Source organism: Schistosoma haematobium, chromosome 4 (assembly GCF_000699445.3).
Source record: "Schistosoma haematobium chromosome 4, whole genome shotgun sequence".
NCBI lineage: Eukaryota > Metazoa > Platyhelminthes > Trematoda > Strigeidida > Schistosomatidae > Schistosoma > Schistosoma haematobium.
This window is the reverse complement of record NC_067199.1, coordinates 3585216-3601267: the sequence shown is the minus strand read 5'-3', so window position 1 is coordinate 3601267 and position 16052 is coordinate 3585216.

Genomic DNA, 16052 nt, shown 5'->3' with positions numbered 1-16052 from the left:
GGAACCAAATGCACATCCTTGATTTCACTGTTAGTCACATTCCATATACTATATATACTCTCATTGGCTAAAGCATATAATGATTACTAAACTACAACTTTTATTTGTAAATAGCTTCATAAATGTAAGCTACTGATGGAAGAGTGACTACATGTGTGCTTTTAACTATGACATAGTTAGTTGTTTTGTTTACCTATTCTAACAAATAAAAACTTGAGAAACATATTTACTCGGTAAACTTTGTGCTTTAAACCTTCATCTGAATAAGTCCAGGATCGGGAATAATTCTTTACCTTATTATTGTTCAATTACTTTTCCGACGAGACTATAATTTATGGATCGACCAATCAGATATAAGATAACACATCTCGGATTTTGGAGTGAAATTCACTCATCCATTTGAATAAATAGAGTTTTAGCATTATAGATGATGTCAGTTCGTGATGAAAACCCGAAACCTCATTCTTAGCTTAATCATCAACTGTAAATCATAATTCAAATTCCTCACACATGGTTCTAACCCTCATTTGATCATGGTTATTAAGTGGACACTCTTAAAGTCAGTCTAGCGTCGTTCAAAGGTCGTCCATAAATTGTAGTCTCACCACTTTTCCTATGGAGAAGCGCAAAAGTTGTTCAGTATGTTGTCACCTTCTTTAATTACTGAAAGATTGTTTTAACTGGAATATGGCTGGTGTTTCTCAATATATAGGAAAGTGGATAAACATATTTTATCCTTTCTTAAGAGATTGTAAATATTTTTACCAAAGGGTGTTGTAGGTCATCAAACTTGGGATTTCACATTTAATGCCTTCTGGTTTTCAACGGTTATTAGACTAAAGTTAATTCTTAATATGAAATTTTAAAGTCGCTATTCATCATAACACCCTATAATAATAATAATAATCATGTGTTCACTAATATATACCTTCAAGAAGCTATTTCTGATGAGGGAACTTATCAGTGAAGTTTAATCATGTTTAGCAAGAGATAAATATCACCAATGGTAAAGAGTGATGATCGAGCAATATAATAAACCAAATAAAACTGAAAATGTTAACCACTGAATCCTAACTCAGTTACATAGAAAATGAAGAGAACATCTCGAGATTTGATGGTCATCGCTGCATACTTGACAGGATCGTTGATACACAATGCTGACTCAAACATCACGAAGAAACAAGTAGTCCAGACATTCAAACAGGCCACTAAAGTATTAAAATAGCCTTAAAGTAACAACATAGTTACTAAGAGAAATTTCATAATTTTCATTTTAAGTAGTGTGTAGAATTAATGTCAATAATTCTCAACAAGGTTGATTTCTTGATTGAGATCATGAACCGATCGATGTTAGACCACTATTGAAAACCTGGGAGTACTGGACGGCCAACTCGTCCTATCATGGGACCCCTCAGCAGTGCTTATCCATGATCCCGCTCGCGTGACTTGAACCCAGGGCCTTCAGTCTCGCGAGCGAACGCTTAACCTACTGGACCACTGAGCCCGCATCTAATGGTGATAGTGTCTAACATCATTTAATATAACATAACAAATATAACATTGCAGTAATATAACCGTTTCTTAATAATGAATACCTTATAATTAAGAAAATATAAATAATTTCAATAGTTAAGATCATGAGTCAATTGAAGCTAGACAACCATCGGAAACCTGGAAGCACTGGATGGCTGTTTCGTCCCACTGTGGGACTCCTCGGCAGTGATAAATACTTGAAATTCATATATATCAATATCTTTAAATGGATAATCCATTATGATAGATAAGCACGAATTTCTATAAAGTAGAGGTCATAATCACAAATTCTATATCACGTGGATCGCAAATTTAAAAAAATTCCTAAATATTTTAAATTCAGGAAATAACACTCAATTTTCGGGATGGTTTTCTATCTTAATTAATATTCTGTTAGACGAAACAGTAGTTTTCAGTGACTGGTACGCCTAGTTGTGTCGCAATATACTATTAATTATATAAGTTGACATCTAATTTCCCTCGGATTTGTTATGTAAATTGGTACATTAATCTTCATTTAAATGTTAATTTAGCACTTAAGAAAATTGGCCCCCGAATTCCCCGGTACACTCGAGGGTCAAGAAAGTTATCTCTCCCTATCTCAAAATGTTTTCAAGTGGCCACGCGCCTACAACCACTGACGGTGAAGTTTTGCTCACTGCATTCTCGCAACACGGGTGTTGTGTATGAAATTGAGAGGACGAAAAGCGAATGTCTGGCGCTTTAACCGGTTTGGTGGATATGGAGGATCCACCTAGGAGAGTTGGAAAACCCTGATTCCCAACCAATGGTGCACATGGACTGTATTATCCTGAGGAAACAAATGGCGTATCAACCACTCGTTGATCACCGGCTACCATGGAACTCTGCCTTGTAGATCAAACCTATAAGTCGAAGGCTTCAGTTATGGACCCCTAAGCAAACCACATGCTTCGGTTTGGACACCTGGGAATTATCTCAGCCCTGATACAAACCGAATGATTTATGTGGAGCATATCTATTTGGTGCTCTCTTGTACCAATTTTTATATGTTTAAATATGAACTTAAATCAATATGGAATGCATTAAAGAAAACTCTTTTACCATATCTTTTCAAGTGTTTCAAAACTTGTAACATTAAATAAATTTTGATTACCTCACCTGAACACACGTTGTTCATCTTCAATACTACATGCAGAATGTAGACACTAGATACAGGAAACTCTTAGAAGGCAACCATGATAAAAAAAGTTATTGAGTGTTACTAGCTCATTGGGTCTATCTCATGCTTCAGAATAATAAAATAAAACTGTGTTTATGGACATATTGTACGCTTGACCTTATATAGACAAGTTGACGTAGCGAAAACACCCCAGAATGACTATATTGACAGAGATCTTTGTGGTTTTTGGTATAAAGTGAATGATCTCATCTGTCACTCCACCATCTCTCAAAACTACCCTAAAACAGTTAGTCAACCATCATCAACGTAGAACCTCACACAGATTTACGCGGGCTTAACTCTTCAAATTCATTTGCACTACGCTACCCTGATACAATTACGAAACAATTCACATGCCCCATTATGTGTGGAAATACATAAAGTATATTAATTCTGAAAGGAGGAATTAAACCCCATGTTTTTGATACTCACTCAAATTTGATAAATTTCGTCATCACACAGTAAGGAAATATGATCCATATACATGGAATTGAAGCTACCACGTATCATTTTGTACCTGTTTCTAGAACACCAGCTTAAATCGACTCATGAATTCAACTATGAAATTACTACAATCTCCATAACCTCATACTGATAATTATCATGTGTTTATTAGTGATCGGCTTCAAGAAGTATTTCTTAGAGTTCTAGTAAGAAGCGGTAACCAATGGAGTTCAACCGCGTCTATTGCGAGATAGTAACTCACTGAAAACAATGGTGGATGGTGACTCAATTTCATGAATTCGCTAAAGTTAGGACATAAACACCGTTGGATGTCGGTCGATTCAGTGGTCTGTATATTAAGCATTCGCGCGTGAGACCGATAGTTTCTAGGTTCGAATCCCATATATGGGATCGTAGATGCACATTGCTAAGGAGTCCAAAAATAGGAAGAGTTTTCCATCGAGTGTTTCCAGGTTTTCCATGGTGATCTAACTCTCAAAGTATAATTGTTTCCAACAAATCATGAAACACAATCACAATTACATCATATTCAATCATCATCATCATCATAATAATAATACTAATAATAAGTAAATAAAGTTAACATGTTAAAATACTTTCAATATTACTTATGAATAATTAGGCATACTGATATAATGATAACATTGTACATTTCAATAATATAGTAACTATTGTCTATCATACTTTATCACTTTCTAATAATAGTTCTGACAGTAATAATATTAGATAATATAACCCTTGTAACATTATAATATACTTCCCTTCACTTCAAATGATATATACAGAGAGAGATAGGGAGAGAGGTAGAAAGAGAGAGAGAGAGAGAGAGTGATTACGAAATTAGTTAATCCAATATTTAAGCCTATATAAATGATTAGATATATAAGACTAGAACATATAAGAGATGGATACATTATCATAGAAAGAATTGTAATGTCAGTCAACAGGTCAAAACATATTCACAGTTAGAGAAAACAAATAAAGTTTCAATGTTCTCTGCAGGGATCATAATGAATGAATAAATAAAATCTAACTAGTCTTTCATAGAATGATTATATAAACTAGTTTAACCTATGGGGATATAAATAAGCATACGTGTGGAAATTTAATCTTTAATACGAATGTCAAGATAGTCTTACTGTATGGAGCTGAAATTTTGAAGAACTACTACAACAACCATCATCAAGAAAGTTTAAGTATTTATAAATAGTTGTCTACACAAAATACTCAACATCCATTGATCGAATACCATCAGGAACAGCCTACTGTGGGAGAGAACATATCAGATTCCATATGAAGAGGAAATTAGGTAAATGACATTGGAAATCACCAAACTTCATCACAAGGCAAACCCTAACTTGGAATCCTGAAAGGAAACGGAAAAGAGGAAGGCCAAAGAAATAGAAGTAGATATGAAAAGGATTGCTCAGAACAGAGTTGTTTGGACAGTGCCGGTGGGCGGCCTATGCTCCTCCACGAGGAGTAACAGGCGTCAGTAAGTACGTATAGAAATTTTAGAAAATATATAAAATTGTATAAAATTTATTCAGTTCAAAAAAATAATGTAACATAACTCCGCCTGGAGTCCCTCCGGGGGCTACTGCCGGTCCCAAGCCCGGATAAAGGAGGAGGGTTGGGCATGGGGTTAGCGTCCCCATCCCGTAGAAAACTAACTCGCTAAAAAAACGCTAACCAGAAAAAATTATTCAAACCTTTTAAACTGTGCCCTGGGAGTCAGAAGATCTTCATTTAGAAGAATTATGACGCCTCATGATGAAAGCCGAATCCCTTCGGAAGTTACGAGGCCGATGCCCCTTCTGACAACTAGAGCGATCATTTATTTAGGTACATGGAATGTTCGTACAATGTGGGACACCGGAAGAGCCTTCCAGATTGCTGCAGAAATGAGAAGATACAACCTAGAGGTACTTGGGATCAGTGAAACACATTGGACACAAGTTGGACAACAACGACTAACTTCAGGAGAGCTTCTGTTATACTCCGGCCATGAAGAAGAAAATGCACCACATACACAAGGAGTTGCATTGATGCTGTCCAAACAAGCGCAAAATGCGCTTATAGGATGGGAATCTCATGGACCAAGGATCATCAAAGCCTCGTTTAAAACAAAGAAAGAGGGTATTTCAATGAACATCATCCAATGCTATGCACCTACCAACGACTACAATGAAGACGCGAAAGACCAATTCTACAATAGGCTGCAGTCAATAGTCGAGAAGTGCCCAACAAAGGACCTGACCATTCTGATGGGAGATTTCAACGCCAAGGTTGGAACGGACAACACTGGATATGAAGACATCATGGGACGACACGGACTGGGAGAAAGAAACGAAAATGGTGAGAGATTTGCAAATCTATGTGCCTTCAATAAGCTGGTCATAGGCGGCACCATATTCCCACGTAAACGCATACACAAAATCACATGGACTTCACCGGATCACTCTACACAAAACCAAATCGACCATATTTGCATCAACAAAACGTTCAGGAGGACTATAGAGGACGTGAGAACCAAGAGAGGAGCTGATATAGCATCAGATCATCACTTACTGGTCGCCAAGATGAAATTGAAACTCAAGAAGCACTGGACAACGGGGCAGACAGTATCCCAAAAGTTCAATACGGCCTTTCTCCAGGATACTAACAAACTCAACAAATTCAAGGTAGTCCTCAGCAACAAGTTCCAGGCCTTTCATGATCTACTCAATGGAGAAGGAACTACTGTGGAGAGCAACTGGAAGGGGATCAAAGAGGCAATCACTTCAACATGTCATGAGGTCCTGGGTCACAAGAAGCAACATCACAAGGAATGGATCACTGTTGGTACACTGGATAAGATTCAAGAAAGGAGGAACAAGAAAGCAGCAATAAACAACAGCCGAACAAGAGCAGAAAAAGCCAAGGCACAAGCTGAATACACGGAAATAAACAAACAAGTGAAGAGGAGCATCAGAACCGACAAACGTAAATATGTGGAACATATAGCAACGACGGCGGAAAAGGCTGCAAGAGAAGGAAACATGAGACAATTGTATGACACGACAAAGAAACTCTGGAAATCGCCGCAAACCAGAACGACCAGTGAAAAGCAAGGAAGGCAAGGTAATCACCAACATTGAAGAGCAACAAAACAGGTGGGTAGAACACTTCAAAGAACTGTTGAATCGACCAGCTCCACTGAACCCACCCAACATCGAAGCAGCACCCACGGACCTCCCAATCAATGTTGGCCCACCAACAATTGAAGAAATCAGCATGGCCATCAGACAAATCAAGAGTGGCAAAGCAGCAGGACCGGACAACATCCCAGCAGAGGCACTAAAAGCAGACGTAGCGGCAACTGCAAGGATACTCCACATTCTCTTCAATAAGATTTGGGATGGAGAACAAGTACCAACAGACTGGAAAGAAGGACTACTGATCAAAATACCGAAGAAAGGCGATCTCAGCAAGTGTGATAACTACAGGGGCATCACTCTTCTCTCAATACCGGGAAAAGTCTTCAACAGAGTATTGTTAAACAGGATGAAGGACTGCGTAGACGCCCAACTTCGTGACCAACAGGCAGGATTCCGTAAGGATAGATCGTGTACAGACCAAATTGCAACTCTACGGATTATTGTGGAACAATCAATTGAATGGAATTCATCACTCTACATCAACTTCATTGACTACGAAAAGGCATTCGACAGCGTGGACAGAACAACACTATGGAAACTTCTTCGACACTACGGCGTGCCTCAGAAGATAGTCAATATCATACAGAACTCATATGATGGATTACATTGCAAAATCGTGCATGGAGGACAGTTGACAAAGTCATTCGAAGTGAAGACCGGTGTTAGGCAAGGTTGCTTACTCTCACCCTTTCTCTTTCTCCTGGTGATCGACTGGATCATGAAGTCGTCAACGTCTGAAGGAAAGCGCGGGATACAATGGACATCTAAGATGCAGTTGGATGATCTAGACTTCGCAGACGATCTGGCCCTTCTATCCCAAACGCAACAACAGATGCAGGAGAAGACAAACAGTGTGGCAGCAGCCTCAGCAGCAATAGGTCTCAATATACACAAAGGGAAAAGCAGGATTCTCCGATACAACACAGAATGCACCAATCCAATCACAATTGACGGAGAAGATTTGGAAGATGTAAAAACCTTTACGTATTTGGGCAGCATCATTGATGAACAGGGTGGATCTGATGCAGATGTGAAGGCGCGGATCGGCAAAGCAAGAGCAGCATATTTACAACTGAAGAACATCTGGAACTCAAAGCAACTGTCAACCAACACCAAGGTCAGGATTTTCAATACAAATGTCAAGACAGTTCTACTGTATGGGGCAGAAACCTGGAGAACTACAAAAGCCATCATCCAGAAAATACAGGTGTTTATTAACAATTGTCTACGCAAAATACTTCAGATCCATTGGCCGGACACTATTAGCAACAACGTACTGTGGGAGAGAACAAACCAGATCCCAGCGGAGGAAGAAATCAGGAAGAAGCGCTGGAAGTGGATAGGACACACATTGAGGAGAGCACCCAACTGCGTCACAAGACAAGCCCTCACATGGAATCCTGAAGGTCAAAGGAAAAGAGGAAGACCAAAGAACACATTACGCCGAGAAATGGAGATAGACATGAGAAAAATGAACAAGAATTGGATGGAACTAGAAAAGAAGGCCCAGGATAGAGTGGGTTGGAGAATGCTGGTCAGCGGCCTATGCTCCATTGGGAGTAACAGGCGTAAGTAAGTAAGTAAGTAACTGTAGGACAGATAAATAACTGTTTAATAGTTTAATTCAAGAGTTAATTGAAGCTAAACCAACATGGAAAACCTAGAAGAATTGAACGGCTGACTCGTCCTATTGTGGGACTCTTCAGCAATGTGCATCTACGATCCCACACACGGGACTCGAACCTAGGACTTTCGGTCTTGTAGACGAACGGTTAACTTCTACACTACTGAGCCGGTTGGCATCCAATGGTGTTGATGTCTAACTTCAACTAATCCATAAAATTGAGCCACCATCCATCACTGTCTTATTATTAAACTATACATTCAAAACGAATCATTAACAGAGTTGAGAAAATTATTAGAAGGGGTTTTGTGGAGATTTTGGTAATTTCAGTAGTTGAAATCATGAGTCAATTGAAGCTAGACCATCATAGAAAACCTGGAAGCACTCGACGGCCAACTCGTCCCAGTACGAGACTCCTCAATAGTGCTCATCCACGAACGCATCTCGCAAGATTCCAACCCAGGATCTATCAGTCTCGCACGCGTGTGAACGTTTAACATCTAGACCACTGAGTCGCCCGGTATCCAACAGTGGTAATGTCTAACTTCAACTAATCCACGAAATCGAGCGACATACACACCATTGTCTTCAGTGAGTTGATATCTCACAACAGACCCGAACAAACTCCACTGGTCACTAGAACTCCACGTTTTCCATAGTGGTCTTGCTTCAATTGACTCATAATTTCAACTATTGATAGTTGAGAAAAGTAAATAGTAACAACACTTATTCAATTTACTTCATTCTAACATTTTTTTTTCCTTACCCTTTATATACTTTCTTTTTTCTCTATACAACTAATATAGTCGATAAGTTTATATATCTTGTCAACAACAACAACAACAACAACAATAAATATATCCTTTATCAGACATTGATTGAATAAACATAGTTATTTATCCGAAAAGAAAAATTCAAAATCTTATCATGTTTTTTGTAGTTAAGAGAAAAAAACAACAACAAAAAAGCAGAAAGTAGTAGGTTAAGTGGAAATATAATAAACCACTAGAACAAAAAAAAGGATAGACGAAGGGGTACGTGTATGTGCGTGTGTGTGTGTGTGTGTGTGTTCATAAGAAACTATTTGAATAGAAATCAAGTAAAATAGATACGTAGATTACTATGAAACGAAAAACATAAACAAAACAACCCCACCCCTCGGACGAAATGAATCAATGATTATAGATATTACACGAACCCCATTAAAACTCCTTTATTATTTCTACTTGATCTTTAAATCAAATTAAATAGTGATCTTAGTAACTAAAAATTAAAAAAAAGGAACAAATCAATTTGCATCAGTTTGACAGTTTAATTAGATTGATGTGTGGTCTGTAAATTCTTTGAAACAAAAAAAAGAGGAAAATAAGATACATTAGAATGTATTAGTTCTGTGAAAAAAAATCAATTATAAACTTTGATAAGTTACAATCAAGATCCCCTGCTGTAACTAAGGAGTTATTTCACGTATAAAACAATTCGTAATTATCAGAAAGGGGTATTTTTTGTGTGAATATTATAGTAATTTTAATAGTTGAGATCATGATTCAATTGAAGTTAGATCATTATGGAGAACCTGGAAGCATTCGACCGCAAACTCGTCCTATTGTGAGACACCTCAGTAGTGCACAATCATGATCCCGCCTCGCGAGATTCGAAATCAGGAACTATTGGACTTGTGTGTGTAAACGCTTAACTTTCAGACCACTGAGTCTGCTGGCATCCAACAGTGTTAATGTCGAAATTCAACTTTGTAACTGAACAAATCAACAATATGGTAAGCCAGTCAAAGTGAAAAAAAATTTAAAGACGCATTGATCTGGTTTTCTTTTCTTTTAGTTTTATCTTTCTTTAGTTTATGATCTTCAAAACAGTTAATTATTAAATTCATTTGGTGTTGTTTGCTTTTATATTTCGATTGTTATTTAGGACTGTAATTTATCAGTCTCTTATTAGCATATGTGCATACTGTGTGTATTGCCTCGATATTGATTTAATTCACAAACATTATAAGCAGGGGTGGGTAGTGGCTAGCAATGGAATCCAGTTTGACGCCCGTTTCTTCCTATTTGTGACTCGTCAGCTGGATACACCTGCATCTCAGATTTGATGTCCACTCTGAGACTCGAACCCAATACAGTTCTCTTCAAACGCCATCGCGTTATCCACTTAGCTACTAAATCGTGGATAGCCACTTTCTTGATGAATGGCATTGTTTACTTGAATCTTCCCATCCGTGTTTCATCTAGTTTGAGACTCGTCAGCTAGTGGCTATCAGGACTCAATAGATAAGTGGATAATGTGATTGCGTTTGGAGCGAATGGTACTGGCTTCAAGTCCCAGAGTGAACATCAACTCTGAGATGCAGGTAAATTCAGTTGACGAGTCGCGAATAGGACGAAACGCGTGTTATGGATTCCACTACTAGCCAATATCCATCTTTGCTTATAAAACAGTTAATTATATAACAAATCAGTAGGATTAATTTAGATCACACCAATTTCCTTTCCTTTTTTCTTTACAAAAAAAGGTTGATTGTAGAATATCATGTATATAATTGCATTAATTGTATTTGATGTGGTAGAGAAAGTGATTGGGTTAGTTTAATAATTAAATGGTCCATTTTTTTAAATATTGAATATAGTATGTTGATTATGATGTAATACGTCTGAAGTAATGGGAGTTTTCTTATTGCATTAACAATGTTGTTTTTAGTATAAAATGATGTTTAAAGCTTTGCCAACCTTTACAAATAAAACATTATTCATGCTAAGCTGGAATATGTAAGTGATCTAAGTGATCAGAGAACATAACTCTGTCTAAAATAGTTGGGGTTTGCTTCGAAAAAGTGAGGTCATTACATTATAATTAGAAAGCTTTCAATATCATTCTGAATCATAGCCTTATGACTTCGTTTATACAGAATTGAGCTTTTAGTTATTCCATGAGTTTTAAATTAGTTAGTTTTGATGGTTTGTCTAGGATTGATTGCCTAATCAGACGGAAAAGCTCACTTTTTCATGAAGTAGGTCTAGACACCTGGACAGTATCACGGTTCGCACATAAATCAAGTGACTTGTGACTTGAAGGATTTACAAAAAGTATCATACCTTGATTGAATGTAAAACAGATTCTATGAATAGGTTGATGATTCTTGCGAATAATAAAACCACACTGAGGTTCTATACACTACTGTCAATACCAGGGAAAGTCTTCAACAGAGTGTTGCTGAACTGGATGAAAGATGCAGTAGACGCCCAACTTCCAGATCAACAAGCTGGATTCCGTAAGGATCGGTAGTGCACAGACCAAATTGCAACACTACGGATCATCGTTGGACAATCAATTGAGTGAAACTCAACACTGTACATCAACTTTATTGATTATGAAAAGGCATATGACAGTATAGATAGGAGGACGTTATGGAAACTTCTTCGACAATATGGAGTTCCTGAGAAGATTTTCAATATTATCCGGAGCTCATACGACGGACTACAGTGCAAGGTCTTGATGGAGAAACTCTGGAAGAGGTAGAATCCTTCACATACCTGGGAAGAATCATCGATCAACAAGAAGGTTCAGATGCAGACGTAAAGGCAAGGATTGGCAAAGCAAGGGCCTCATTTCTACAATTGAAGAACATATGGAACTCAAAACAACTTTCAACCTATATCAAAGTGAGAATCTTTAATACGAATGTCAAGACAGTTCTACTGTACGGAGCTGAAACTTGGAGAACTACAACAACCACCATCAAGAAGGTACAAGTACTTATAAACAGTTGTCTACACAAGATACTCAACATCCATTGGCTGGATACAATCAGCAACAGCCTTTTGTGGGAAAAGACAAACCAGCTTCCAGCTCAACAGGAAATTAGGAAAAGACAATGGAAATGGATAGGATATACATTACGCAAATCGTCAAACTGAATCGCGAGGCAAGCCCTAACTTGGAATTCGCAAAGAAAGCGGAAAAGCGATGAATAACAACTGGGAGGAGCTGAAAAGGATTCCCCAGGACAGGGTGGGATGCAGAATGCTGGTGGTCGGCCTATGCTTTTTCACAAGGAATAACAGGCGTAAGTATGTAAGTAAGTACTGAGGTTCTATGTTAATAAGCCACTTTGAGCTAAACCAATGAAACAAAATCTAATTTTATTAGTCGAGATATGAGTCAGTTGAAGCTAGACCACCATGGAAAACCTGAAAGCAATGAACGTCTGTTACGTCCTAGTATGGGACTATTCAACAGTGCGCATCCACGAGCCCACGAACCTATGATCTATCGGTCTCGCGAGTGCAAACGCTTAATCTTTAGTCCACTACTGTCTTCAGTGTAAGTTAGTTTTTTCTACTATTAAGTGATGCATAAACTATTTCTCACATACTTAAATTACATAGCTTGGATAATTATAGATCTTTTTTTCTATAGATCGTTTGTATCACTTCAATTTATGGCATATCAGAACACTATTTCATAATCTAATCACTTCAGACATTCAATCAAGAACCGGGAAATGTAAATATCAACCATAAACTACATTCAGAAATCAGTGACAATCAGAAAGTAAAATGTTACCCACATATAATAACAAATCGTTGTCATTTGGTATTATTTACTAGAATCTTCTCATTGATATTTAGGACTGTAATTTATCAGTCTCCTATTGGCATATGTGCATACTGTGCGTATTGTCTTGATATTACCTTAATTCACAAGCATTATAAACAGGAATTAGTAACTAAGTGGATAAGGCGATTGCGTTTGAAGCGAATGGTACTGGCTTCAAGTCCCAGAGTGAACGTCAATTCAGAGATTCAGGTACATCCAGCTGACAAGTCTCAAATAGGACGAAACGCACGTCCTGGATTCCACCGCTAGCCAAAATCGCTGTCACATTGTGTTATCCAATTTTTATTGAACGACGAATGTATCATGAGACAAATCAGTAGCTTTGATAGCATATGAAAATGAATAAAACTTAATACAAGCTCTCTTATTTACACATAAAATTTATTATGAAAATTAATTTTAAAATCACTAAGATTCCTTATTCATTGCTCATTTATAGGATAAAATAAGTTATTCGCATATTGCAAGGGAATACCCCAATAATTTACAGTTGAATAGAATGCATTCAATAGTAAATTAATTTTTAAGAAAATAGTATTCTAGCACTAAACGTCATTGAACATTGGTGACTGGCTTCAAGAGGTATTTCCTGGAATTCTAGTGATAAGCAGTGACCAGTGGAGTTCAACCAGGTCTGTTGTGGGATAGTAACTCTCTGAAGACAATGGTGGGTATGTCGCTCGATTTCGTGGATTAGTTGAATTCAGACATTAACACTGTTGAATACCGGGCGACTCAGTGGTCCAGAGGTTAAGTGTTTGCACGTGAGCGAGACTGATAAATCCTGGGTTGGAATCTCGCGAGATGGGATCGTGGATGCGCACTATTGAGGAGTCTCGCATTGAGACGAACAACAAAAACAACAACAACAAGTGGTTGAAGAGATCTTGATAGAAATTTCGAAAGAATCTCATTCCCGATAGCGTAATAAGAAGGAGAATGTGATATATTAGCGCAATACACTTCGAACAATCGGATCATATATAATATACTTGTTAAGAACATTTATATATAAAACTATAAAAAGTCAACTAGACTAGAAATGAAGGGTAAGAGGAGACAAGGATTATAAAGAAATAATGTGAAAACAGTTTGCAACGTCATCACTCTGGATAATAAGCTAATGCTACCAGGGTAGATTTAAGGTGAGAACAAACTGTTTTTGAATGCATAAAATAGAGTTTGAATTTTCGTATGGCTAAGGTTTCAGTAAACCTTAGTATACACCCGCTTTAATCGGGTCGGTGGATATAGAGGATACACAAAGGGGACTCGGAAAACCCTGATTCAAAACCAATGGTAGAAATGGGCTCTAGGATCCTGAAGGAATAAATGGTGTATGAACCTACTGTCGGTCATAGGCTACCATAGGACTGCATAACCTGATGTTGCACCACTGACCTGTGGATCAGATCTTTAGGTCAAAAGCTCCGGATGTGGCCCTCAGGGAAACCACCCGCTTCGGTGTGGGCACCTGAGCAGTATCACAGCCCACACACAAATCAAGCGAATTGTGTGGCACATTGGTATTCAGTGCCCCTTTGTACCAATATTTATGAGTTTAAATAAATAATTAATTAATTAAATGAGAACTGATGATTCAGAGATTGATTGAAATAGTAGTATCTATAGAAATCCTAAACTTATGCTTGTTTTCAGTTTGCAACAATATGTACGCTTTCATTAACATAGAAACAGAATGTAGTTAACCTTGAGAAATGTATTAGAAATTCCTTTCTTCTAGAAAGTCTGACATATATAATTGTATCAGAAGGGCTTTTGTGGATATTATAATAATTTTAATAATTGAGATTATGAATCATTTGAAGCTAGATCACCATGAAAAACCTGAAAGCACTAGACGGCTGTTTCGTCCCATTGTGGGACTCCTCAACAGTGCACATCTACGATCCCACCTCACCCATATGTCATTGTCTTTTATATGCTGACAAAATATATTTTCCAGTATTTGTATTGAAATTCATTTGAAAGTGGCAATATTGAAGTAACCGTGGTCTTTAGTAACGATTAAAACTCAAGTGCTAACGATAAATGTAGATTGTTAACTGTGTTTATTCTACAATTAGTCATTTGTCATAAACATTAGAGGTGTATTTATTTAACTGAAGAAACGATTTCAACATAAGCGGTATTGTAATCAAACGATATTATTCTTATAGAATTCAATATTTCTTAGTTCAACCATATAAGTTGTCAGTATTTTGGTCGTAAATTATATTGATTAACCTTTAGCTAAATGGTGATACAACTCTAGAAAACAACTAACTTATGATGAATATGTCACTCGATTTCGTGGATTAGTTGAAGTTAGACATTAATACCGATAGATGCCAGCGAGCACAGTGGTCTAGAGGTTAGTCGTTCGTGCACGCCAGATCGATAAGTGGTGGTTTGGAATGCTGCAATGCAGGTTCATGGATGTGCACTAATGAGGAGTCTCATACTAGGACGAAACGTCAGTCCACTACTTCCTAGTTTTCAACGGTGCTCTAACATTAATCGATTCATAATCTTAACTATTAATACTTATGATTTCTTTAAAAATTATTTTAAAAAAAACAAACAAATCGGTTACAACTTACCAACTTCCTGAATTGATACTACATACTGAAATCTTTATTCCAAATGGATGGATCAAATTAAATCCAAGATAGAATATAATAGAATGGATAATATAAGTGATTATCATTTGAGAATAAACAATTATTAGATGATTATAGTCTTCCAGTTGATCTATTTATCTTCTATACATTCATGTAGATTATACAATGAACCTTTGTAGTTATATACTATTGTCTATAGTATTCTAATTAAAGTCATTCATCCATATATATGTGTGTGTGTAATTTATCGTTAACAAGATGAAATTTTGTTGCTAACCAAATTCGTTGAATCAAATTTAGAAACCAAGTTTCTTTTTTTGTATGATGTACATGATTGTGTTTTTTTTTGTTTTTCTTTTGAGAGAGAGAGGCGGGTGAGGGAGACAGGGAGAATGAGAAAGAAAAAAATAGATCAACTTGTTTGAATAATCTTTATCCAACTTTTCTTTTCTTGATATAAACATAAATTGTAATATTATTCTACAAGTGAAATACAGATGTTCATACAATCAAACGAAGATGATGATGACGGTGTTGATGATGATGATGATGATGATGATGGTATGGTTCGGCGACAAAATAAAACTATTTTAGTAGATTTAATAAAGATTATGATTATAAAACACTATAACCAGATGTGTCTTTTCTTGTGTAATTGACCATGTTATGTAACTTGGATTACAATAGTAATACTAATAATACTACTAATAATAATAATAGTAATAGTAACCTTAATACATTAGAAAAACATATGGATAAACATGTATAAT